The 23,542-nt window shown below is 50.8% G+C and overlaps 1 protein-coding gene across 1 annotated transcript in view; it reads right to left on the bottom strand.

Moving 5' to 3' along the window:
* The window catches only part of WBP4 (WW domain binding protein 4), an 807,881-nt gene that overhangs the window by 388,946 nt on the left and 395,393 nt on the right, over positions 1-23,542 (bottom strand). The gene's annotated exons all lie outside the window — the stretch shown is intronic.

The following is a 23,542-nucleotide window of genomic DNA, read 5'->3' as shown; positions in this document are numbered from 1 at the left end:
TCAATTGAGTGTTCGCGAATGTTACCCGCTAACTATTCCAATCCTGCGCTCATACTCGACACAACAAACTAAGCTGCTTTGACATGCCTTCTTAATACCCCTCTCACCAGACAGAAAATTAAAGAACACTAAACCTCTACAACCAATTTACATGCCACTGCCCTCTGGTTAATGCCTCTTAACACTATAGGCACACAAGGCCTCTTTTCTGGACACAAACGCATCAAAGCTCTCAACAGCTAGAAACTTGAACGTACACAGAGCCAGCCCATAGTACTTACAGCCTGCACGCATTAATGCAAGAGCATAGCTATTTCATCCAAACTAACCTAACCTAACCAGCCGCCAGAGCACCTGGAAAACATACAAATGGCATTGGTGTGCGGTACAACTCCTAATAAAGTAACACTTTATGAGCAGAAAGTCTGCAGTGCATGAAAACACACTCAGGAATCAATGTATGCCTTTGCCTTTCTCCAACTTTAACTTATGACTATATTCATAGAACAGGCTTTGTACTAAAATGTGTTTTCCTCCCTGTAAGGAAGGCAAGGTATCAAGTAGTAGACACAATAGATACAAGTTTCGAAAACCTTTATTTGGTATTTTAGTTGGGTTGGTAGAATTTCTAACTGGTCATAGCTCTAAAATCTGAGTAGACTTGACCATTAAACAAATAATCAAGTACATGTCAGTCTTAGTCAAAATAAAAGGCCTATAACTTAAAAAATCTAACCTTGCCCTCCTTCTCAAAATGACAAATGTGTTAAGGGAATACAAAAGGAAAATAGTGTCTAAAAAAAGAAATGTTAGACTGGCTTAAGTAACAACTCCCTTCCCAACGTTCTGAACCATGGGGTCTTGAGAATGTCTTAAAAAGGATCAGTGGGAGGCGTGGCCAGGAGCGCCAACGATGTGGCTGCTCCTTTGATGGCCTCAGTTCGGGACCCGCGGCATCCAGCAAAAAGCTAATCTTCCCGCGGTCACCCAGGGATGATACCCCCACCAAAAGCTACCTCAACGGCAGTGGCACTGCCAACAAGCTGGAGGGGCTCCTGGACCCCCGGGAGCTCCTGAAATAGATAGGTTTCGTGCGCGCCCCCAGGCCCAGAGGGCCGCCTCCAAGATGGCGGGCGGGAGAAGCTGACTCCGTATGACGACCGGAGAGATGGTGGGGAAGCCCTCCTGAGAGTTGCGGCAGTTGAACTGCTCGTAGGAGACCCCGAGTGGAGGAGAGCCGAGCGAAGGGCCCTGTGGATAAGTACGAGGGCCGGCGGCCAAGCGTGGTGATTGGCTGCCCCCTCCCCCTCTTTCAACATGGATGAATGGCGTGGCGAGTCCCCATGAGCCTGCAGTCTCTCTGCTACGCAACGCCAGGAGAGAGGGAGAATTACCGTTTCCTGGTGAAAACAGCACCTACACTGCTCCCCAACAGGAGATTGACGGACGCAGCTCCTGGGACCCAGCGGACACCCTCAGATCACAGTCTCCAGCCTGCGCCTGAAGCTGGGCTGGCGTAGGCCCCCCCCCCCCACCCGCCAGCGGCGGTCCTGAAGCTACGAAAACAGCGAGAGGTGAGAGCCCAGTAGCGGCGAGTTCTACGCAGACCAGGGGTCCCTCCACCCCCCCAACTATATCTGGCTCCCTGCGCCTTCAGAGACACCCCCAACAGGCAGTGGAGGCAGGGGGGGCAGACACTACGGCTGAACAACAGTAACAATAAACCTCACTCACAGCCTGCCGCCGAGTACAGCCCCTGACCAGGCGACCCTGTGTGCTGCAGGTGCTGCCCGGGTTGTGAGCAGCGCCGCCATTGACCATTTCCACTATCGCTGTGCGCCTCCACCGATCTGCCAGCTTCCAGGGGCGCCCGGCCCATATCCCTCACACCAGTGACGCCCCACCACCAGCAACAGCGGCCTAGGGCCTTCCCCCCCCACCCCCCCGGCCCTTTCAGACGCTCTTGGCTGAGCTGTAGGACCTAAGCAGAGCTCCACCTCAAAGCTTACCGTGTCTACCCTATAGCTCCTTCTTCGCTCCAGCCACGCTGACTCCTTGGTGGCGTGTTCGCTCCAAGCCCTCCGACCTGGCAGCTCCTGGGGCACCCCGGCCCACTCTCCTCCCCCCTCAGGTCTGAAGATGGAGCATCCCACCCCCACGTGAGCCCAACTTGCGGCAGTGGGGTCCTGGCCCCGAGAATTGCTTGACGGTCTACTCCAGGCTTCTTCCTACCACTAGCCACCAGACCCCTTAGCAGGCCTCTAGCCTGGAGAGCCGCTTACTGGAACCCCCCTAGTTGAACTCTTAACTCTCAGAAATCCACAGCTAAGGCTCCTCTTCTAACATCAGCTGCCAACGCGAGGGCCCTGGGGACAAGCTCTCCCGATAACAGACACCCCCGCCCCACACAAGAGTCATCACCCACTGGGGCTAACGGCCGCATATCTTCATCCAAGGAAAACTGACATCTTCAGCTTGGGAACACAGGATTGAGGTAGGCTGCCCTCTTGAACCAGTCAGCTCCTCCAGCGGAACCAATGCGGATGCAAAGTCCCCCGAAGCGGACGTCAAGAACGATGACACTCATCAAAACAACCAAAAGCTCCGACATCTCCACCATGTTGTTGGCAGCGAACAAGACTAAGACCGCACCCCCCCCCCCCCCAACTCACCCCACAGAAATCCTCCGAAGAGCAGGGAAAGCTGGCAACTAAGGAAGACATCCAGAGCTTCATGCAAGACATTAAGGCAGAGTTCACATTCTGCATGACCGAGCTCTTCACGAAGCTGGAACAAACAGACCAGAGGGTCATAGAGGCCGAGCAGAGACTAGGCGAGGTCGAGGACCTGACCCAGAACCACGATGCTACCCTGGGGGAGATGCAAAGAGCGATCCAGGCTCTACAGAACAGGAGCGAGATCCTGGAATTTAAACAGGAGGACCTGGAAAATAGGGCCCAAAGGAACAAACTTTGAATTTGAGGGGTCCCCGCAACAGTACAAGACAAAGACCTGTTGGAATACATTTGCAACTTCTTTCAAGCCCTGCTCCCATTCACGGACAAGACCCAACTGATCCTGGACCGCACCCATAGGCTGTGCCCAAGGCGGGGGGTGGACTCAACGCCCCACCAGATGTGATAACGAGGGTCCATTTTTACACCACCAAGGAGGCCATCTCAGCAATAAGCCGCACCAAAGATGAGCTGAACTTTCAGGGCACCCAACTCCAGATTTACCAAGACCTCTCCCTGATGACCTTACAAAAAAGAAGAGCCCTCAAACCCTTAACCCTATTCCTGCAGAACCAGCAGATCCGGTATCGATGGCTATTCCCCACTGCTCTCCAATTCACCTACCAGGGAACCAACGCTCAATAAGCCACCTGGAAGACGCAGAGACTATTCTGCACCCAGTTTCTCCCGGGAGCTCGCGCACTCGCAGTCCACGCTGCAAGCCGGAGGAGCCAAACCAGCCCCCCTGAAAGCAACCTCAACCTGCTTGGTCCAGGGTGCAGAGGTGCCGGAAAATGAGATAGACCTACAATGACCTACGATCAGGAATCAACTAACCGCGGAACTACAAAAGGAAACAATGATGCTGGGAGCCCCGAGCGGTCCATACCCCACTCTGAGGTGTATGCTATAAACCCACCCTTGGAGGAGAACTCTGTTATGTTCTATTGTCCCGGCCCCGTTGGCTAAAAGGACAGAGAAGGCCCGGTTGGCCATGGGAATCGCCAAACAGGAAAAAACGGCCCCCGGCAATACCACAACTTAACCCTCCCGTTGGAGAGGTCATAAAACTCAACCACAGGAGATCTGCACCGACATCAAGTCCATACATGATGACTGAACCCCACCGCCCTCCCCTTCAGGCTCTGCCCCAGGCGCTAGTTGAGGCTCATGAGACCCCTCAACCGCACCAAAAATTGAAATTCCGAACGATAAACGTCAGAGGCTTAAACTCCCTGCAGAAGAGGAAATCCACGCTGCGGCGTTTGCAGAACGATGCTGCCTCGGTCTTCCTCCAAGAGACCCAACTGATCCCAGCACATTTCACCCAGCTTCGCGATAGACAATTCCCGCTGCAGTTCTTGGCATCAAATGGCACCAAGAAAGGTGGGGCGGCAGTGCTCTTCGTCAAGGGGCTCAGACAACAAATCCTGGACACTTCGCTTTGCCCAGAGGGCCGCTTCGTAGCGATCAAATGCCGGATCTACGACCAACTCTACTCGCTCATTTCGGTTTACGCTCCAAATGATAAACAAGAGGAGTTCTATTTAGCCCTAGAAGAAGCCCTCCCACAATTTGTCGAGGGCCAGACGATTATCGGGGGAGACTTCAACGGAGTACCAGACCCAATCAAGGATAAGTCACACCCTCCGGCTCGCAAGGACTTTAGCTTGGCGGCAGCCCTACTCAAATTATTCAGAACCCTAGACGTGGTGGACACTTGGAGAGTTCTGCATCCAGAGGACCGAGATTATTCATTCTATTCCTGTGTGCATAGAACCTACTCTCGCATCGACCTTCTGTTGGCTTCCCCTCAAGCTTTGGCTTTCACGGACAATGTGACCATTGGTCCTAGGGTGCTGTCAGATCACGCCCGATCACTCTAACACTTAGATCCCACGACCCTGACCCGGCCCCGAGACGCAGATGGGCCCTATATGACCCAATCTTGGGGGACATGTCATTGAGAGACGCAGTGGCGAAATCGATCAAGGAGTTTTTTAAGGAAAACAAAAACGAAGACACCTCCGCAGCTAACATTTGGGACGCAATGAAGGCGGTGGTAAGAGGAGCCTTAATCTCTCAAGGAGCAGTTTACCATAAGAGGAAACGGCAAGCCCCCCAGATCCTGGAGGACAAAGTACAGAAAGCGGAAGCAGTGTGTAAAGCGAAAAATTGGACCCCGAGAACCCACCGGGCCCTGCAGGCAGCCCGAAAGGAGCTCGAAGCACACTATGCGGAGGACACGGCCCAGCTCCTAGCCATAAGGAACAAGTTACTTACCTGTAACTGTTGTTCTCCAGCATGGCTCTGGCATGGATTCACATGCTCATGAATATTCCCCGTCGTCAGGCTGGGAATCCTCGGTAAAGAAAAATCAGTATCAGTTTCGTTTCTGATCTGTCTTTCGTAGTAGTAACCAATCACTGATCTCTGCGTCATACTGACCACAGCCAATGACTGCCCTCTCCCTAAGCCCCGCCTCTGGCAGCCATCTTCAGATTTGGTAGCACGTGAAGTGGCAGTATGACCAAGTGAAGAGCCGCAGAGGGGTAGGCGGGAGGGATCGCATGTGAATCCATGCCAGACCCATGCAGGCGAACAACAGTTACAGGTAAGTAACTTGTTCCTTCTCCAGCATGGGGTCTGGCATGGATTCACATGCTCATGAATATAATACATACATAGCAGTACACACATGCACAACCACGGGGGGTGGCAAAAGGCTCAACATTAAGCAATACAAAAAACTCAACATTAAGCATCTCTTACCTCCTCACCAGGCTCACCTTTAAGCGAACAGGTTGCGCAGCACTGCTTGGCCGACCCTGGACTCCTCCCTGGAATCCCGATCGACGCAGTAGAATATCGTGAAGGTGTGCGTCGACCTCCACGTAGCTGCCCTGCAGATGTCCAGCAGTAGCACACCAGATAAGAACGCCGTAGTAGCAGCGATCGCTCTGGTCGAATGGACTCTCGGACGGCCTGGCAGCGGTCGGTTAGCCAACCGGTGGCAGTGGATGATGCAGCCGGAGAGCCATCTGGAAATAGAAGACTTCGAGAGAGCCTTCCCTTGATTCACAGGTCCAAAGTTCACGAATAGCTGTGATGTCCTCCGAAAACTCTTCGTGCGGTCCACCTAGAACTTCAGTGCTCTAGCCACATCCAGCGAGTGCAAAGTCCTCTCGGCCGGCGACGAAGGAGACTGGAAGAAAACAGGTAACACCAGGGGCTCATTAAGATGGAAGTCCGACCGCACCTTGGGCATAAAGGAGGGGTGCGTCCTAAGCACCACCCTCGAGGCAACGAAAGTCAAGTACGGTGCTTTGCAGGATAGGGCCTGGATCTCTCCCACTCTACGTGCTGAGGTATTGGCCACCAGGAATGCAGTCTTCCAACACACAAACTTCATCGGTGCGGAGTGCATCGGCTCGAATGGGGGCCCCATGAGCCTGGTCAGCACCACATTAAGTTCCCACGCCGGGGCCGGGGCCTTCACAGGCGGGAACGACCGGAACAGTCCTTTCATAAACTCTTTTACCAGTCGATGGGACCACAGGGATGTCCGTCCTGTGGTTCTGGTATATCTGGAGATCGCCGCCAGATGAATCTTAATGGAGGCATGGGCTAGCCCAGCCTTTGCCAGCGATAGCAGGTACGGAAGCACTGGAGGGGCCGTAATCCGTAGGGGGTTGATCTTCTGTGCTCGGCACCAGATAGAGAACCTCTTCCACTTATGACCGTAGCATTTGAGAGTCGAGGACGCCCCAGCCTTTGCAAGAACCTCTCTGCAATCGGCCGGTATATCGTAGCCTCCAAACTCTAGCGCTGCAGGAGCCAAGCCTGCAGGTTCAGCGACGCTGGGTCGTGGTGGAAGATGGCGCCTCCTCCTCTGGAGAGAAGGTCCGCGTCCGCCGACAGCTTGATGGGAGGGGACGTTGACAAGTCCAGAAGGTCTGGGAACCAGATCTGCCTCGGTCACGCCGGTGCGACGAGGATCATCCTGCACCGGGACCTCTTGAGCTGGTTGATGAGTCGAAGCAGCAACGGCAATGGAGGGAACGCATACAGGTATAGGCCGTCCCAGGGGAACGAGAACGCATCGCCCATGCTTCTCGGCTGGGGAAACCTGCTGGCGAACCTCTTGCACTTCGAGTTCGTCGCTGTTGCGAACAGGTCGATTTGGGGTTTGCCCCATCGTCGGAAGAGTTGATCCACCTGATCCTGGCGCAGTTCCCACTCATGACACGCGCGCAGCTCCCTGCTGAGCGAGTCGGCGATGGTGTTTCTTTCTCCTGCCAGCTGGAAGGGAACCAGGAACATCCCCTGGGCGACCGCCCAGTGCCACAGATCCTGTGCCTCCTTGGATAAGGCTGGGGATCTGGTGTCTCCCTGCTTCCGTATGTAAAACATTGTCGTGGTGTTGTCTGTGAAGATCCGCACCACCTTGCCCTTGAGTGACGGGAGGAACGATTTGAGAGCCCAGAACACGCTTGGAGTTCCAGGACGTTGATGTGCAGGAGACTCTCCTCCGGGAGCCAGAGGCCTCTTGCGTGGAGATCTCCGGTGTGGGCGCCCCAACCTTCCAGGGAGGCGTCCGTCGTCACCGTCTCCTTGCCCGCCGTGAGGTGCGCTCGAACGCCCCACCACTGAATCGCCTGCCGGAACACCTCGTTGGGGGGGACCCAGTCTTCGAAGGAGCCCGTCGCCTGCATCCAACTGGCGTCGAGAAATTCTTGAAGAGGGCGCATCCGTAGTGTGCAGAGGCGCACCAGGTAGATGCAAGAGGACATCATCCCCAGGAGGGACTTGATGGACCTCACCCTGACCACGTCCGTGGCTAGCAGGCGCTGCACTTTGACTAAAATGGTCTTCCTCCGTTCTTCCGACAGTGCCGCCAGGCGCCTCACTGTATCAAGCTTCGCTCCCAGAAACACGGCCACCTGCGACGGCACCAGGTGGGACTTTGGGTAATTTATGGCGAATCCCAGGTCTGTGAGTAGCTGGACGGTCCTCGCAGTGTGTTCGACGGCGAGTTCCCTCGTCCTTGAGCGGATGAGCCAGTCGTCCAGGTAGGGGTAGACGTGAATCCCCTGCAGGCGCAGCCGCGCCGCCACAGGTGCTAGGCACTTGGTAAAGACCCTGGGGGCCGACGTCAATCCGAACGGCAGTGCTCTGAATTGGTAGTGGCGTCCCTGGACGATGAACCTGAGGAACTTTCGGTGACTTTTGAGGATGGGAACGTGGAAGTATGCATCCTCCAGGTCCAACGACGATAGAAAGTCGCCTTCCTCCAGCTGTCCCAGCACGTGCTGGAGGGTGACCATCCTGAACTTTTGTGACCTGATGTATTTGTTCAAACGACGAAGGTCCAGGATGGGGCGCCAATCGCCCGTCTTCTTCCTGACGAGGAAGTACCTTGAGTACACCCCGGAGCCTCTTCGGGACAGGCTCGATGGCGCCTTTCCTGAGCATCGCCGGTACTTCCAACAGCAGTTGCGGGACGTGATTTTCCTTCCTGGCCACAGGTGGAACGTGAGAGCACTTCTTCAGGAATTCGATAGAGTGTCCTCTTTCCAGGGTGTCCAGCACCGAACGGTCGGTGGAGAAGGACTTCCACACGCCGATGAACTTCATCAGCCGGCCTCCCACCCGGGTGCTTCGGTGGGGGCCCGAGACCACGGCCGGTTCAGTCCTGCTTGGAGGTGGTGGCCTTGCCGCCCTGGCCACCTTGCCAACGGCGGCGAGGCGCTCCCTGCTTGCCGCGACCTCTGTAGGCCTCCTGAGACGAGGAGCGCGCCGCCTGGCGGTAGGACGACGAGCCACCGCTGGATCCCTTGGAGGCACCCTGTCTGCCTCCGGAGCTCCGAAAGGGCCGTCGTTGCTGAAGGGCTCCAAGTGCGCGGGCCGTCTCCGTGTCCGTCTTTATGGCTTGGAGGGATTCGTCCACCGCCTTCCCGAACAAGTTGCTGACGTCGAACGGCATGTCCAACACCCTGGTCTGGACGTCCTGACGGAAGTCGGTCGCCCGGAGCCAACCCCGTCGTCGTAGGCAAACACCGTTACCCAGCTGGCGGAACCCGGTATCGGCAATATCGGTTGCCACCGTTATGGCGTGGTCCGACGCCACCTCGCCTTCTTGAAGTATTTCCAGGGTCTCGGACCTCTTGTCGTCCGGTAGGAAGTCCAATATGGGGGCCAGCTTAAACCAGAGCTCCCTGTCGTAACGGGCCACGATCGCCAGGGCGTTGGCCGCTTTGATCGTCGTCGCCGCCGACGAAATGACCCGCCGCCCCATGGCGTCCAACTTCTTTCCCTCGCCGTCCGAGAACCGACAGGGCCTTCTCCCAGATGTCATCGATTAGAGGCACCGCAATGACAGTCTTCCTCTTGGCCTCCCGGCGCTGATAGAGGAAACCTTCCTTTTTCTGCTCCTCCGGGCAGAGCTGGAACAATTCGGACGCCCTGGCGATCATGGCGTGGAATGAGCCAATCTCGTCGGGCGGCGAGGCCCGTGCGACGGGAGACCCGTTCCGTCGTCGTCGCCCTCAGAACCCATCTTCGAGCCCATCGCACCGTCATCTCACGACTCGTGGGAGGATGAGGAGGGAACTGTAGGCCTTACGGGCGCGAGTGGAGGAGGGGGTTGGGTCCTCCGTCGTTTGTTCTGAGGACTTCCCGATGGGCCAGGGTGCGGGTCCTCCGGCCTGGGCCGTGGTAATCTCGTCCTTATCTCAGAGCATAAGGACTGGATCGCAGACAAAATGGCCGCTGAGCTATCCTGAGGCCTAGGTTCCGGCTGCGCCGGAAGGGAAGGCTGCTCTTCCTCGCCATCGTCGTCTTCCTCGGTTATCACCCGAGGATCTTCCTTACGAGATCGAACCTTCTCGAATTGGACTTCGAGATTCCTCACGGCCTCGGTCAGTTCCTCCTCCGAGGCTGACTCCGAGCTCGAGGAGGCTACCGTGCCCCCCCTCGCTTCTTCCATCATGGTGGCCATGACGATGGGCTGAAAAAAGGATTCCCTCCTTGGTGGCTGGGAAACTCTAGTCCCGGAGGCAGTCTCCGCTGGCGGGGTCTCTGCCGGCTTGGCCAGAGTTGCCGCGATCGCCTCGATAGAGGCCTTTGCCTGCTGGGTAGGGGCCTTCACCACCTTAGGTGCGTCCCGGGCCTTCTCCTTAGGGGGAGGGGCGACGCCTCGCTCCCCCTCTTCCGAGTTCGGACAGGGCTTCTCCCAAAGCTTACCCGGGGTCTCGGACTTCCTCTTCCCCGAACCGGAGCGCTGGCTCGTGGTTGACGGTGCCGGGGAAGGCGCGCCCTGCCTGGCGACTGAAGAGCCTGACCTTTCGGCGCTCCCGGAGCCAGCGGACTCGCGGCGCTTGGCCTGGTGTTGGGCCCCTGTCGCCGGGGCGCCCGCACAGGACTTAGAAGCCCGCTCGGACCCTTTCTTCTTCTCACCCTTTGAGCCCTTCTCCAACCAGCTGGCGAGACGGGATCGACAGTCCCTCATGGTCCGCTCCGCCAAGTTCGTGCAGAACTGGCAGTCCTTCTCTACATGAGTCTTGTCCCCATGAAGACAGTAGAGGCATCGCGAATGTTCGTCCTCCTTAAACACATTCTGCAGCCCGCATCCAGGGCAGCTGCGAAACAGCTTGGGTCCGGGTGACAAACTCGCGTCCTGGGCCATCTCGAAGTAGGCCGCGAATCTTCTGGAATCCTCCAAGAAGTTGATTTGACGAAATCTTTACCCTTGAGGGGCGTAGGAAAATCCCGCAACGGGTAGCCGTTAACGGGAGTAGAAACGGTGGAGCTTGAGGCTCGATTAACCGAAGAAACACGCAGTAAAAGCTCGAGAGCTAAGCACGAGGACTCCCAACACTTGAACGTGCGGTAAAAATCTGAAGATGGCTGCCAGAGGCGGGGCTTAGGGAGAGGGCAGTCATTGGCTGTGGTCAGTATGACGCAGAGATCAGATTGGTTACTACTACGAAAGACAGATCAGAAACGAAACTGATACTGATTTTTCTTTACCGAGGATTCCCAGCCTGACGACGGGGAATATTCATGAGCATGTGAATCCATGCCAGACCCCATGCTGGAGAACCAAGCAAAGCTACTACGCCAAAGGGAATAAGGCAAACAAATTCCGGGTGGAAAAGTTAGCGAAGGTCAGATAGAGAAACACCATCCTAGGCCTCCGTGATCCCCATGGTAGAGTCCAGTTTGCGGATGGTGACAAGTTACGTCTAGCAGAAGCCCACCTCACAGACACAATGTTGGCATCCCCAAGATCGCACGAAGAGCAACAATCCTACCTATGTGACGCAGCCCTCCCTCATATCACTCCTACGATAAGAGAGGAGATGAGCTAGAGGCCCCGATCACAAGCGAGGAGGTCGATATAGCTATCAAGAGTTTCAAACCAAGAACCCCAGGACCAGATGGGTACTCAACCCGATTCTACAAAACCTTCCGTCCTCAGCTGCTGACCCCCCTGACAAAGCTTTTCAACTCCTTCGCCGTCTCAGGGACGATTACCCCAACAATGCAAGAATCGATCACAGTCCTCGCTCTTAAGCCGGGCAAAGACCCCAGGGATAACGCAGCGTATAGACCCATCTCCCTACTGAATCTGGACACAAATATAATTTCTACAGACCTGGCAAACCGACTAGCGAGAGTACTCCCGGACATAGTCGACCCAGACCAGACGGGATTCGTAATGAATAGAGCTGCTGCAGACAACATACGCAGGGTCCTAAATCTGATTGAGGTCGCAAATCTAGATTCGCGAAAACTAGCAGTGCTAGCCCTGGACGCAACCAAGGCCTTCGACAAAGTGGATTGGTCGTTCCTCCGACTCACTTTGGAGTCCTTCCACTTCGGGCCCTCATTTCAAAACCTCATACTAGCTAACTACCAAACCCCAAGAACCCTTCTCCGGGTCAATGGCTTACTATCCAGTCCAATCCCCTTAACATGTGGAACCAGGCAGGGATGCCACCTACCCCCCTTGCTCTTCGCCCTAGTTATGGAACCCCTGGCCCAACAAATTTGCCTCAACCCCAGAATTAAGGGCCTCCAAGTAGGCCCCTCTCAGCACAAGTTTGCACTATATGCAGATGATGTGATGCTAACCATACCGGACACCTCTCAGTCGTTGAGGTCCTCCCTAGCAGAAATTCATAGATTCGGAAGGGTATCGGGATCCTCTATTAACTTTGCAAAATCATCAGCCCTAGGGGTGAGACTGGAACCAGAAGATAAAGTATTCTTCAGAACCCACTGCACGATCCAATTGAGCGAAGTCGATTCCTTACCTAGGGGTCCAGATCCCTGCTCGCCCAGAAGATACCTATCGGACGAACTTCCCGCCATTATTCACGATCCTAGAGGGGGACCTCGATCGCTGGCTCTCACAGGAGATTTTGCTACTGGGCCGCATAGCGGGTGTGTAAAATGAACCTCCTCCATAGGCTCCTTTATGCATGTACAGCCCTCCCTATCATGATCTCCCGCCCCCCGCTCCAGCGGAAGGTATTGCGCTTTATCTGGAAAGGTAAAAAGTCAAGGATCCCACTGAGAACGATGCTGAGCAGCCCAAACCTAGGAGGCCTGGGGGTCCCCGATCTCCAGAAATACCAGATAGCGGCGCAGCTATCTCACAATCAAGCTTGGACCATCACCTCGAGGCGCCCAAGATGGGCAGAGATTGAACAATCACGCTTACCACTTCCCCTCCGCTTCCTCCTGCACCTCTCCTCCCGCCCTACGGAGGACATGGCCGACTATCTTGTCCTCCACTAAGCACACCTTAAAAGCATGGGAGTGGACGCGTAAACATAGAAACATTCCGAGAGACCTGAGCCCATCCGCCCCAGTGTTCCATAACCCTGCCTTCTCACCAGGAGCCTGCCCCGCTAACTTTGAAAACTGGATCGCCGGGGGCCTTAGCTCCCTGGGTCAGCTGTTTGAGAGGAACCAACCACTCACCTTCGAACAATGCAAGAGCTCCTTTCGCCTAGCGGAAACTGATAGGTTCTCATATGCGCAATTACGACATTGGTGCTCGCACCCATCGACCCGCCTAGCGGCCACATGGGAACTAGACCCCATAGAACTGACAATCGCAGATCCGCCGAACCGAGGACGAATCTCGACGAAATACAAACTATTGCAGACAAACTTTCTCGTCGCTAAAGCAACTTATATGTCTCAATGGGAAGCAGACCTAGGACACCCGATAGAGGACCAGTCCTGGGTGGACATTTGGTCTCGAACACGGTCGTCCTCCTTCTGCATCACCAACCGGGAATGCACGCATAAATTACTTCTAAGGTGGTACTACCCACCGCTCTGACTACATTACTTCAATCAGGCCTTGGACTCCCGATGTTGGCGCCGCCAACCATCGGGGAACTTCTGGTCCCAATGCATTGCCACCATAGCAGACGTTACCAATATAACGCTGCCACAGGAGCCAGAACCTATTCTAATTAGGAGTCCCGATCCCGGGTGTATATCCAAGATCTGGTAGAAGGGCGTCCCTCATATCTGATCTTCTCCTAGCCGCTAAGTTCACGGTGGCACAAACCTGGAAATCCCCGGAGGGCCCCCTAATGATCCTGTGGTGGCTAAAACTTTGGGACATCTTCATAGCGGAAAATATCACAGCGGCAAACAGAGGACTCCTTCACCGCTTCACTAACATCTGGTCAGCCGTGATAGACTATGACCAGAGCTACCCAGCTCTAACATACAAGCCACGTTCTGTGGCAAATTCCCTATTAGCCGAGAACAAGGATACAGTACAACGATCGGAGGAGCGAGAACTAGACGACAATTGAGGGGTAAAGGGGAGGAGGGAACGCTTAAGGGAATGTGACTAGATGGCTTAATAAGTTGCAAAGATTTAATTTTCTGTAATGTATCCTGTAATGCTCCTGTGTGTTGACCAAAAATAAACAAAAAAAAGGATCAGTGGCTACCACAGTTCTATCAGTCTTGCACACTTTGGCTTACTGGTACAATTCAACAGTTCAGGCTTGGGCTTCAAGCTTCTGTTAGTTCAATCACTTCCTTAGGCTTTGTCCGCCTTGTCGTAAATACATACGGCTTCCCGAAAGTGTGGAATTCTCGGCTGGCTTTCTCTCGTTCTTCGCAACCGCTGATCAGTCCAATGGCCTACTATTTTCCATAGCCTGGTTTGCATCAGACCCGAAAGAGATGTTCCTTATTGTACACAGCCTCGCTCACAGTGTGCCTGTGTACCCCACCTTTCATCCCAACGGGGAGTGTTAACAATTGGCAGGTGTGTATAGTTAGGATTACGGGACTGGCTCATTACAGGGACAGAGCCATTGCAAGTCAGTAGAGGTCATCTTTCTGGCCTTATTCCTCATCTTCCTGGGCTCAGTAGTGTTGTCCATGCAAAGTGTGGAGGAATTATGGGAGATGTAGTTTTGCACAAAATAAGCAGGGATAGGGGTTAGATTGTGGAAAAAGGGGGACACCATGTCTCACCATCGAGTGCTTCTCCCCCACTCCCTGAGGACGGACCCCCAACCCAGGTGATCCTCCCTCGCTTGTCCACCCCAGAATCAGGATCCAAAAGGGATGGCCTTTCCCTGGCCACCAGAGTACAGGATCCCCGGGGACTAGGTTGTGAAACACCCTCTGGTGTTTCACACTGCTTTGGTTTTTAAGATCCCTGACCTGTTTTTTGTGGTAAGAGGGACTTCTACTGAAGTCCCCGTGCCACTGCAACCCTTTTCTTGTATATGCTCCAATTGTAGCTCATGTGGCTCCTAGGAGAGGGGTCTCTTAAGCACCCCATTTTGGCACAAGGTTTATTGCATCAACCTACACTGGTTTTAGGGAGTAGGATGTTGGCATTTGTGATTTCATTTTGACTTCACCAGGGCTGCAGCCCAGTTTAATGCACTAGTGGTCAAATGTACCTTATTGGCAGTCATTGGGGTACTAATATATATTTTTTAAGTTGTGCTGTTTTTGGGCCATCATCTTGTCTTGGGAACCCACAAGGAAGGACTAAAATGGCCATTGTGCACTAGAACATGCCATTACACATCCTGTGTGGGTGGACCAGAGTGTCTGGTGGTATTTGGGGCCCACCGGATTGGATGGCCACCAAGACATTTGTTTAGATGCCCTTGTACATGACTGGAGGGATAGCAAAGGAGCGCCCATGAGTATGGGTTTACCAGGGTAGAACTTGGGCTTGCCTCCGTTCTGCTGCATATTTCCTGAAGGACTTTAGCACTGAAAAACTGATGCTGCAGTTTTGAGACCAACTTTGGGTGGGCTTGTGTCTCAATCTTAACTCTGGTTCGAATATTTGGTTTCTGAATGTTGTTCTTGGGCTGTCCTGGTCCTTCTCACCGGTTGGTGTTAGGGAGAATTCTCAGAAGTGTGCCAATTCTTCTCTATCTTAGAGACCCCCAGCCCTTTTGCTGGACTCTAGGACTTTTTCATTGTTACCTTGGGAGAGTGAGACCCTTTTTTCCCACTCACTCATGTATTTTAATGGGAGTTTAACTCTATTTCTTTTGGTTTTTGGAGTCTGACAAACTCCATAGGCATCTTTTTACATTGTGACACACAGCACCTTCAGTGCAGTGGCACAGGGAATTATTTCAGATTTCCCCAAGATTTAAACACCTTTCTCTTGGATAAACTACTGTTTCCAAGAGCAGTAAAGTGAAATTGACTACTTACATTTGTAACTTTCTAGACACAGCACACACTATCTTACAATAGAGTGCTGGAGGGGTTACTTAGTATCCTGTTTGTCTAGTTTCTCATGTAACATTTTGATGTTAACCTTTCTAAGATTTATAGCTGGTGGCAGTGGTTTACTTTTTACTACCGTGGTCTGTCTTTACTGTGGGCTGCGTTCGCAGCTGCAGTAATGCACCCTTGGGTGCCATTTTTGTCAAAATGGCCCCAGTCTTCTTTTTTCGCCATTTCTCTGTGGAAAGGTCCTTCTTGAGATTTACTCGGCGCCACAAACCAGATTTGGTCCCTTTGTTCGTTTTGTCTTTGGCGGGATTCACAAGTGAAGCCTGCCTCTGGCTCCAGGGTTTCTGGCAGGGACAGGAAGTGAGGGAGGTGCCCGGAAATCTGTGTGCTTAATCCCCTTGATTATAGGAATGCACCAAAAGGTTATTGGCTGGCTGGCTGTCCGGCAAGGACAGCCACCCTACTGTTTGACTGGCAGTTAGGCTGGAATGAATGGGAGAAACCTGCATTCACCTCAACTAGAGAAGTCCAGCAAGGACGACTTCTCCCCTTGAGTTGATGGGACCAATCAACTCCAAAGTAAGCCACCTGGACATCCTCTCGAAGCTTGTTGCAATTCCACTGCAGTTGATGCTGGAACCGAAGAGCCAGGGAGAGGAACACCAGTTTGTGTGCGTTGCTTTTAAGTTGGCCAAGAGCTCAAGGAAGATCATCCGGACTCCTGGGAAGCAGGACTGACCAAGCGTGAGCCACCTCAAAAGAGTGCTGGACCCCAGATGCAAGGAAAGCCCATCTCGACAACTAGAAACCACGGTGGTGCTATTTGCAGTAGATGCGAGGAGCTGAAACACCGAAGTGCAACTTGTTTGAAGATTGCCGGTTGCTTTCGGTAACCGTCCTATTGAAGTGCAGGAGTCCCCAGAAGTACTCCCTTTTATCCACACAACTGAGGCCCAGGAACACCAGGATCTGCAAAGCTGCACAGGAACAGAAGTCATCTACTGCATTTAAAAAAAAATGTTTTTATTTTTTGAATCGCTTTTGCGATTTTTACAAGGTGGCACTTTATGTTTGGTGCAGTATAAAAGTCGGTGAATAGAGTAAACGAAAACTCTTCGGTTTCGTACGTCACATTTCTAATCTTCAGCCAAATCAAATTTCTGCTCGTTTCTTTATTAACAGTTGTCAGTTTTTCTCTCTTCCTTGTTTAGTAGTGTCAGTTCCAAGATTTTGGCTGTTGCTGTCACCAAAGCGGTCTTTTCCCCGCTGATCAGGCGAGCCCATAAAAAGTCTTCTTCAAAGATGTATGATGAAGAGAGAAGGTTTTTTTCAAGTATGGTGCTCTGATGTGATGGGTTCCTGGACACGACAGCAAGAGGTGTCTCGTGGTCTCTGTCGAGTCCCGATTCTCGCAGAATCTGCACTTAATTGAATATAAGCCTCGAATTGCCAGGATTTCGTTTGTCGGGAGGAGATTGAAACTAGCTTTTATAAAAATATTCCTTAGTGCCCTGTTTGGGCATATTTTCAGGAAGTCTTGTGTCTCGTTGAATTTCCTTGTCTGCGGTGATGAGTGGGATACCAGTTTGTATTTTAACAATGTGTCTAACGTGTAGATCCAGTCTAGCTCATTCAGTTTCTTTTGCACCTTGGTTGGGTTCTGACTCAATTCCCCTTTAGAACTCAAGATCTCCGACAGTTTTTCGTTGTGCTCTTTTTCCCACTGGTTCAGCATTTTACAGCGTCGTCCTGTTAATTCCGCATTCATCAAGGCGAATAGGCAAGGACGGTTCTGCAAGAGCGTTTTCCTATACAGCATCATGCTTTTCCTTTCAATGATTGACTGCAAGGATAGTTGGCTTAGTTCATGTCTGATCAGGACCATTGGGGTCGATTTAGACAAGTTGAGGACTGATCTCCAAAAGTGGCTTTCCAATATTTGCCAGATTATTTTGGGGAGATATAGCATAGCTTAATCTTCATAAGATATGGATGGCACTACTTTCACTCTGTAAAAGTTAATGACAGGGAGCAATGAGAAACGCCCAAACTTTTTGTCAACAGCTTGTGCTTGTGATGTTAGTTTTCTCATTTTTTCATGTAAAATGCGTTGCAGGGATGTTTCTGATTTTCAACTGTCTACCGTCACTCCAAGATATTTGGATTCGGTCACTTTCAATTTCACTGCCTTGCAGATACCATTTTAGTTTTTCTGCTTTCAGGTTGCGTTTTTCCAAAGATATGATTTTAGTCTTCCCTTTGTTAATGTCTGTCGTTAAAGGTGATGAATTTCAATAAATTGTCCAACTGTCTTTGTAGCCGAATAGCTGTGTGGTCTAGCAGGATCACGTCATCTGCATAGAGCAGTCGAGATATCTTTGCCTGAACAATTGTTGGAGGGAATGATCTTACCCTGCCCTCCACGTTTTTGTAGTCTCCCAAGTAAGCAAGAAAAAGAGCAGGAGCCAGAGGTGCTGTACAGTTTAGGAGAACTTCCCTCTGGTTGTAGAGTTGCTTGCATCTTCTACTACTCACAAGTCTAACAGCTTGTGGCCCTACATTGATTCTTCTTTTTCTTCAAAGACTTCTAAAACATTGTGCAAATACTTTTCTTACCTACCTGCAAGAAGTGTTACAGCCACCTAGACTTTTGCCCAATTGACATTGGCCTAGACTGGTTCACTGAATGACTCTTCTCTCCTCTGACATTGGTTTGCACCTATCCTTTCAGGAAGGGGTTGACTTACTCTCCACTGGGGGATCCAAAAGTATTTGCCTGCTTAAGAATATTTGTGATCTCTTGTTTGTTCTAATAACCTTTTCTTTGAAACTCAACTCAGTACTATTCTAAATGCCAACAGTAATATATTAATGTCCACAGTGTCCTAGCTATTTAAGTCACCTGAGGGCGTAGGTGTCTGTGCAAACCTCCCCATTGGGTATTTTCAGATTTAGAAACTAAGAGTGTGTATTTTGGAGGTATTTGTGTGTTGCTATTATATTGCTCCCTTCTAAGGAAGTCTTATTCAAATGACTGATAAATTAATAATTGTTTAATCAAGAAACCTTGAGTTTAAGTGTTTATTTGGATACTTGTCTCTGAATCTTTGTGTAACCACCCTACTGCTCACATTGACCCCTTTTGAGATAAGCCTGGCTGCTCAACCAAACTTCCAACCTGTGTACTACAGACTTATACCAAAGGTTGGGTTCCCATTATCAGGAGGCTAAGGTTGTTGTAGTGCACCCAAAGGGTACTACCCCAAATCTTTACCTAACAGTTGGCCAAGGAAGGTATGTGGACCGTTTCATCACCTTGTTCAGCTGACCTGGCGTAGGAAGCAGCCTTTACCCAGAAAGGTACTGGGACATCAATACCCAACCTCTCCTGTTTGTTTGGACCGTGTTGGGTTGCCCCCACCGTTGTCTGTATCATGAGACTGTTTCCCACTGGCTGGCTGCCCCTCTTTGTCCATGGAGTAGTTGGAATTTAATTGTCTGGGTTCCTCTGTTTTCTAGAAGCAATTTTCATCCTTGCTTTCACTTTTGACTGTTGGATTCCACTCATGGGAAAGGCCATTTATTAATCTTTTTGGATGTCTGGGTTCTCGTTGGTCCAAGTTTCTAGTTGCTGGGTGACCGGATCCTGTAAACCGCACCTGTAAAAAGTGCTGTACACCCCGGGTTATTTGGTCATTCATGATCTGACTTTTTGGGGACCACAAACCACGAATCCTTACTTCTGAGTCCTGGGGTTGGTTGGTTATTAGTGATAATTAACCCCAGGGGTCCCGTGATCGGAGGTCAAAGCTTTGTGCGGGTCCCCTACAATCTCTTTTTGCCATAGACATGTATTGGCGCAAATCCTACTTGGCTGCATCTCTTCCTGGGTTGCTGGGTCTCCAACCTGGCACTGAAGACTACTATGGTGTCCCCTGTGGTTGGTTGCAGTCTTCTCTGCACTTGTAGAATAGTGCTCGAACTTAACCTCCTTTTCCCCAAAACCACAGCTGTGCCTACTGACTTTGTAGCGTTAATTCTTATGGGGAAGTTTTGAACTAATGAGTTGGTGTTAGAAGTTGAAGTGTGTTCTGACTTTCAGTGATCTCTGGATGGATGCTCTGAAGTATTTAACTCGGTTTTCTCCCTCTAGTTCTTGCATTTACCGTTAGGTATGCATTTGTATTATTAATAGAATTGGTGTTAGGACACCCACATACTTTCCTACCTATCATGGAGCGCACTGCTGTTCCTTGGGTTAGTTCCGGGATCATTCTTCCATCTAAAAGCAGTGTCGAATGCAAAGACACCAGATCAGGAGGATGATGTTGGCATGCCAAAGAGCTGACTGGTAGATATACGTCGATAAGACTCTCCATCCAGAAGACCATTTTGCTGAATCCTGACAAACCTCATTCGGTAATTAGCATGTATTCATCTAACCAGGGGTACTTAGTGTCTTGTCCCGCAACTGTAACTTTTTTTTTTGACACTAAGATCACAAATATACATAGAAAATCCTTCTCTAGTGAAGTAACTACAAAGGGATTCTTACTTCTGAAGCATATGTACAGTCAGTCCCCTCTGCATTATAGGTGAATATGAAACACTTCTTTTGAGAATGTTTCTTTACCTTCTTAAATATTACTAAAATCTGCCTATCCTTTTACTTCCTCTACAGTACTTGCGGACAGTTCCATCACCCCATTGACATCCGAGAGGGGTTTTATCCAGTAGCGGCCTTGCCCTGAGGGAAGTCCTTCACTGTGTTCTAGTCAAACAGCGGGGAAGGTCCTTCAGTGCTTGGAGTGTACTGCTTAAACGTGCCCGAGCACTTCGCATTGTTGAATCAAGATTCTGCCAACTATGGTCTAGAGGTTTATGAATTACTGTCACTGTTTTCAGTGTTGGCATTTTGGGTCCTGAATAGGCGTAGTGTGTGAGGCTGAATGTACTGTGTCACTGGGCTCTCCTTTTGGTACCTCGTTGTTTTGCAAAATTGGCTGTGTTCGCTACCAGTAATTTACACGAGAGTCACTCGCTCCGAGTCTGCTGCTCTGGCCTAGATGTCCTCCATACATCAACACATTGTGCCTTGCTCTGGGACCAAACCATCACAAACCGCCTACACAAGGCTACCTCGAGTGTGTCAGCGCACGCATCGAGTGTGAGGCTGAGTGTACTGTGTCTTGTGGTTGTGTTGTGGAGTGGGGGCCTTCTTTCCTCCCTTGTACCTCGCTTGCCTTTCTTCAACTTATGGTAAGAGTGTTTTACCATCTGCTTTTCGACAAGCAATGACTCGAAAAGCGTCATTGTGCAGCGCTGATGCCAACAAACGTCAAGCAAAGAAAACCACCGTCAAGCAGGGCACTACTTCTAATATCTCACACGCCAATATCACAATTGGAAATCACTTCCTTCTTCGAGGCGAAGCTTTCTTCTGAGCCTCGCCATTCTTCCATAACAATAAATGATGACTTGGATCAATCATTATCACAGGCTATTGATAACAATAATTCTCTTTTGATTTTGGGCGTTGTTAGGCAAGATTTGGTGCAGTACCCTTTGGGTGCACTACAACAACCTTGACCTCCTGGCAATAGGAACCCAACCTTTGGTATACGTCTGTACTAGACAGGTTGGTAGTGTGGTTGAGCAGCTAGGCTTATCTCAAGAGGGGTCAAAGTGGGCAGTAGGGTAGTTACACAGAGATTCACAGTGACAAGTATTCAATTCAACTCTTACACTCAAGGTTTCTTGATTAAACAATTATTAATTTATTTAACAGTCAGTATGAATAAGCCTCCTTCAGAAGGGGCAATATAACAGTAACTCACAAATACACGTTTCTCTAAATCAGCAAATACCCATTGGCGATAGCACAAAGACACCTCCTACACCCTCAGGTGACCTAAATAACTAGGACACTGTGGACATTAATATATCACTGGTACATTTAGAGCAATACTGAGATTGGTGTCAAAGAAAAGTGTTATTAGAATAAATAAGAGCACAAAATTATTCTGAAGCAGGTAGGTACTTTTTGAACCCCCTCCCCCCAAGGCAAAGTAAGTTAACCCTTTCCTGGAAGGATAGGTGCAACACAATGTCAGGAGAGAAAAGTCATTCAGGGAGCCAGGCCAATTGGGCTAAAGTCTAGGTGAGCTGAATCACTTCTTGAAGGTAAGTAAAAGTCTTGCACAATGTTTTAGAAGTCTTTGTAGGAAAGAAGAATCAATGTAGGGCCAAAAGCTGTTAGGCTTGTGAGTAGTAGAAGATGCAAGCAACTCTACAGAAGCAACCAAGACAAGTCTCCACTGAGATCAAGCAAGGCCACACAACAAGTTCTCTTAGACTGTACAGTACCTTTGGTTAGGAGAAAGGGGTGGCAGACGACTTCTGTTCCAGTGCATCTCTGCAGATCCTGTTGTTCCTGTGCCTCAGTCATGGGGACAAGAGGGAGGACTTCTGGGGACTTCTGCACTGCAATGGGATGGTCAGTGGCAGCAACCGGCAATCTTCAGATCAGTGGCACTTCGGGGTTTCAGCTCCTCGCGTCTATAGAAAATAGCACTGCTGCGGTTTCTGGCTTTTGAGATGGGATTTCCTTGCATCTGGGGTCCAGCACTCTGAGGCTCGGTCAGTCCTGCTTCCTGGGAGTCCGGAGGATCATCCTAGAGCTCTTGGCCAACTTAAAAGTGGTGCACTCCAAATCTGGTGTTCCTCTCGCTGGCACTTTGGTTCCTGCAGCAGCAAGGAAGTACAGCCAGCTCCGAGAGGATGTCCAGACGAGTTCACTTTGGAGTTGATTGGTCCCACCAACTCAAGGGGGGAAAGTCGTCCTTGCAGGGCTTCTCTAATCAAGGTGAATTCAGAGCTTCAGCACAGTAGCAGGGCTTCACCAGGCAAACCAACGGTCCAGGAGTTGCAGCAGGTGTATCTTCCAAGTTCTTCTTCGGATTCCTTTGTCCAGTGGTCGACTGTGCCTTCCAAGCCAAAAAGCCTCGCCTTTTATGCACTTTTCTCCCATTCATTCCAGCCTAGCTGTCAAACAGCAGGGTGGCTGTCCTTGCCAGACAGCCAGCCGGCCAATCACCTTTGGGTGCATTCCTGTAACCAAGAGGATTAAGCACAGGGAGTTGTGGGCACCTCCCACACTTACTGCCCCTGACAGACACTCTGGAGCCAGAGGCGGGCTTCACTCACGAATCCCACCAAAGACCAAATGAACTAAGGGACCAAACCTGGTTTGGCGCGCAGAGTAAATATCATAGAAGGACCTTTCCACAGAGAAATGGCGAAAAAAGAAAAATGGGGACATTTTGACGAACACGGCACCCAAGGGTGCTTTACTGTAGCTGCAAACGCAGCCCGCGGTAAAAACACACCATGGTAATTAAAAGTAAACCACTGCCACCAGCCATTATTCGTAGAAAGGGTAACATAAAAATGTTACATGAGAAACTAGACAAAGGGGATACACTAAGTAACCCCCTCCAGCACCGTATTGTAAGATAGTGTGCTGGGTGTAGAAAGTTACAAATTTAAGTAAAGTCAATTTCACTTCACTGCTCTTGGAAACAATAGTTTATCCAAGAGAAGGTATTTAAACCTTTGGGAAATCTGAAAGACTTCCATGTGCCACTGCACTGAAGGTGCTGTGTGTCACATGTGCCACTGCACTGAAGGTGCTGTGTGTCACAATGTAAAAAGATGCCTAGGCGGTTTGTCATACTCCAAAAACCAAAAGAAACAGAGTTCAAATCACAGAAAAAATACATGAGTGGGGAAAAAGGGTCTCGCCCTTTCAAGGTAAAATTGAAAAAGTCCTAGGTAGAGTGGAATTAGCACATTTCTGAGAATTCTCCCTCGTCAATCTGAAACGTGCACCCTTGGGAAGTGAGCAGATCTTGTCCGAAGCAAAAAAAGAAAAAAAGAAATGTTAAAAAATAAAATCGGGAAGATTTTGATATCAATGTATCCAACTCTCCTGACATGGCGGCCTTTGCCTCCCTTTCAGACTCCGTCGACCACTGATGAGTCAA

The sequence above is a fragment of the Ambystoma mexicanum genome, chromosome 7q (genome assembly GCF_040938575.1).
Source record: "Ambystoma mexicanum isolate Mex_15411 chromosome 7q, UKY_AmexF1_1, whole genome shotgun sequence".
In the NCBI taxonomy this organism is placed as follows: Eukaryota; Metazoa; Chordata; class Amphibia; order Caudata; family Ambystomatidae; genus Ambystoma; species Ambystoma mexicanum.
The sequence above is the reverse complement of the archived record's forward strand: the minus strand, read 5'-3'. Positions and strand labels throughout refer to the sequence as shown.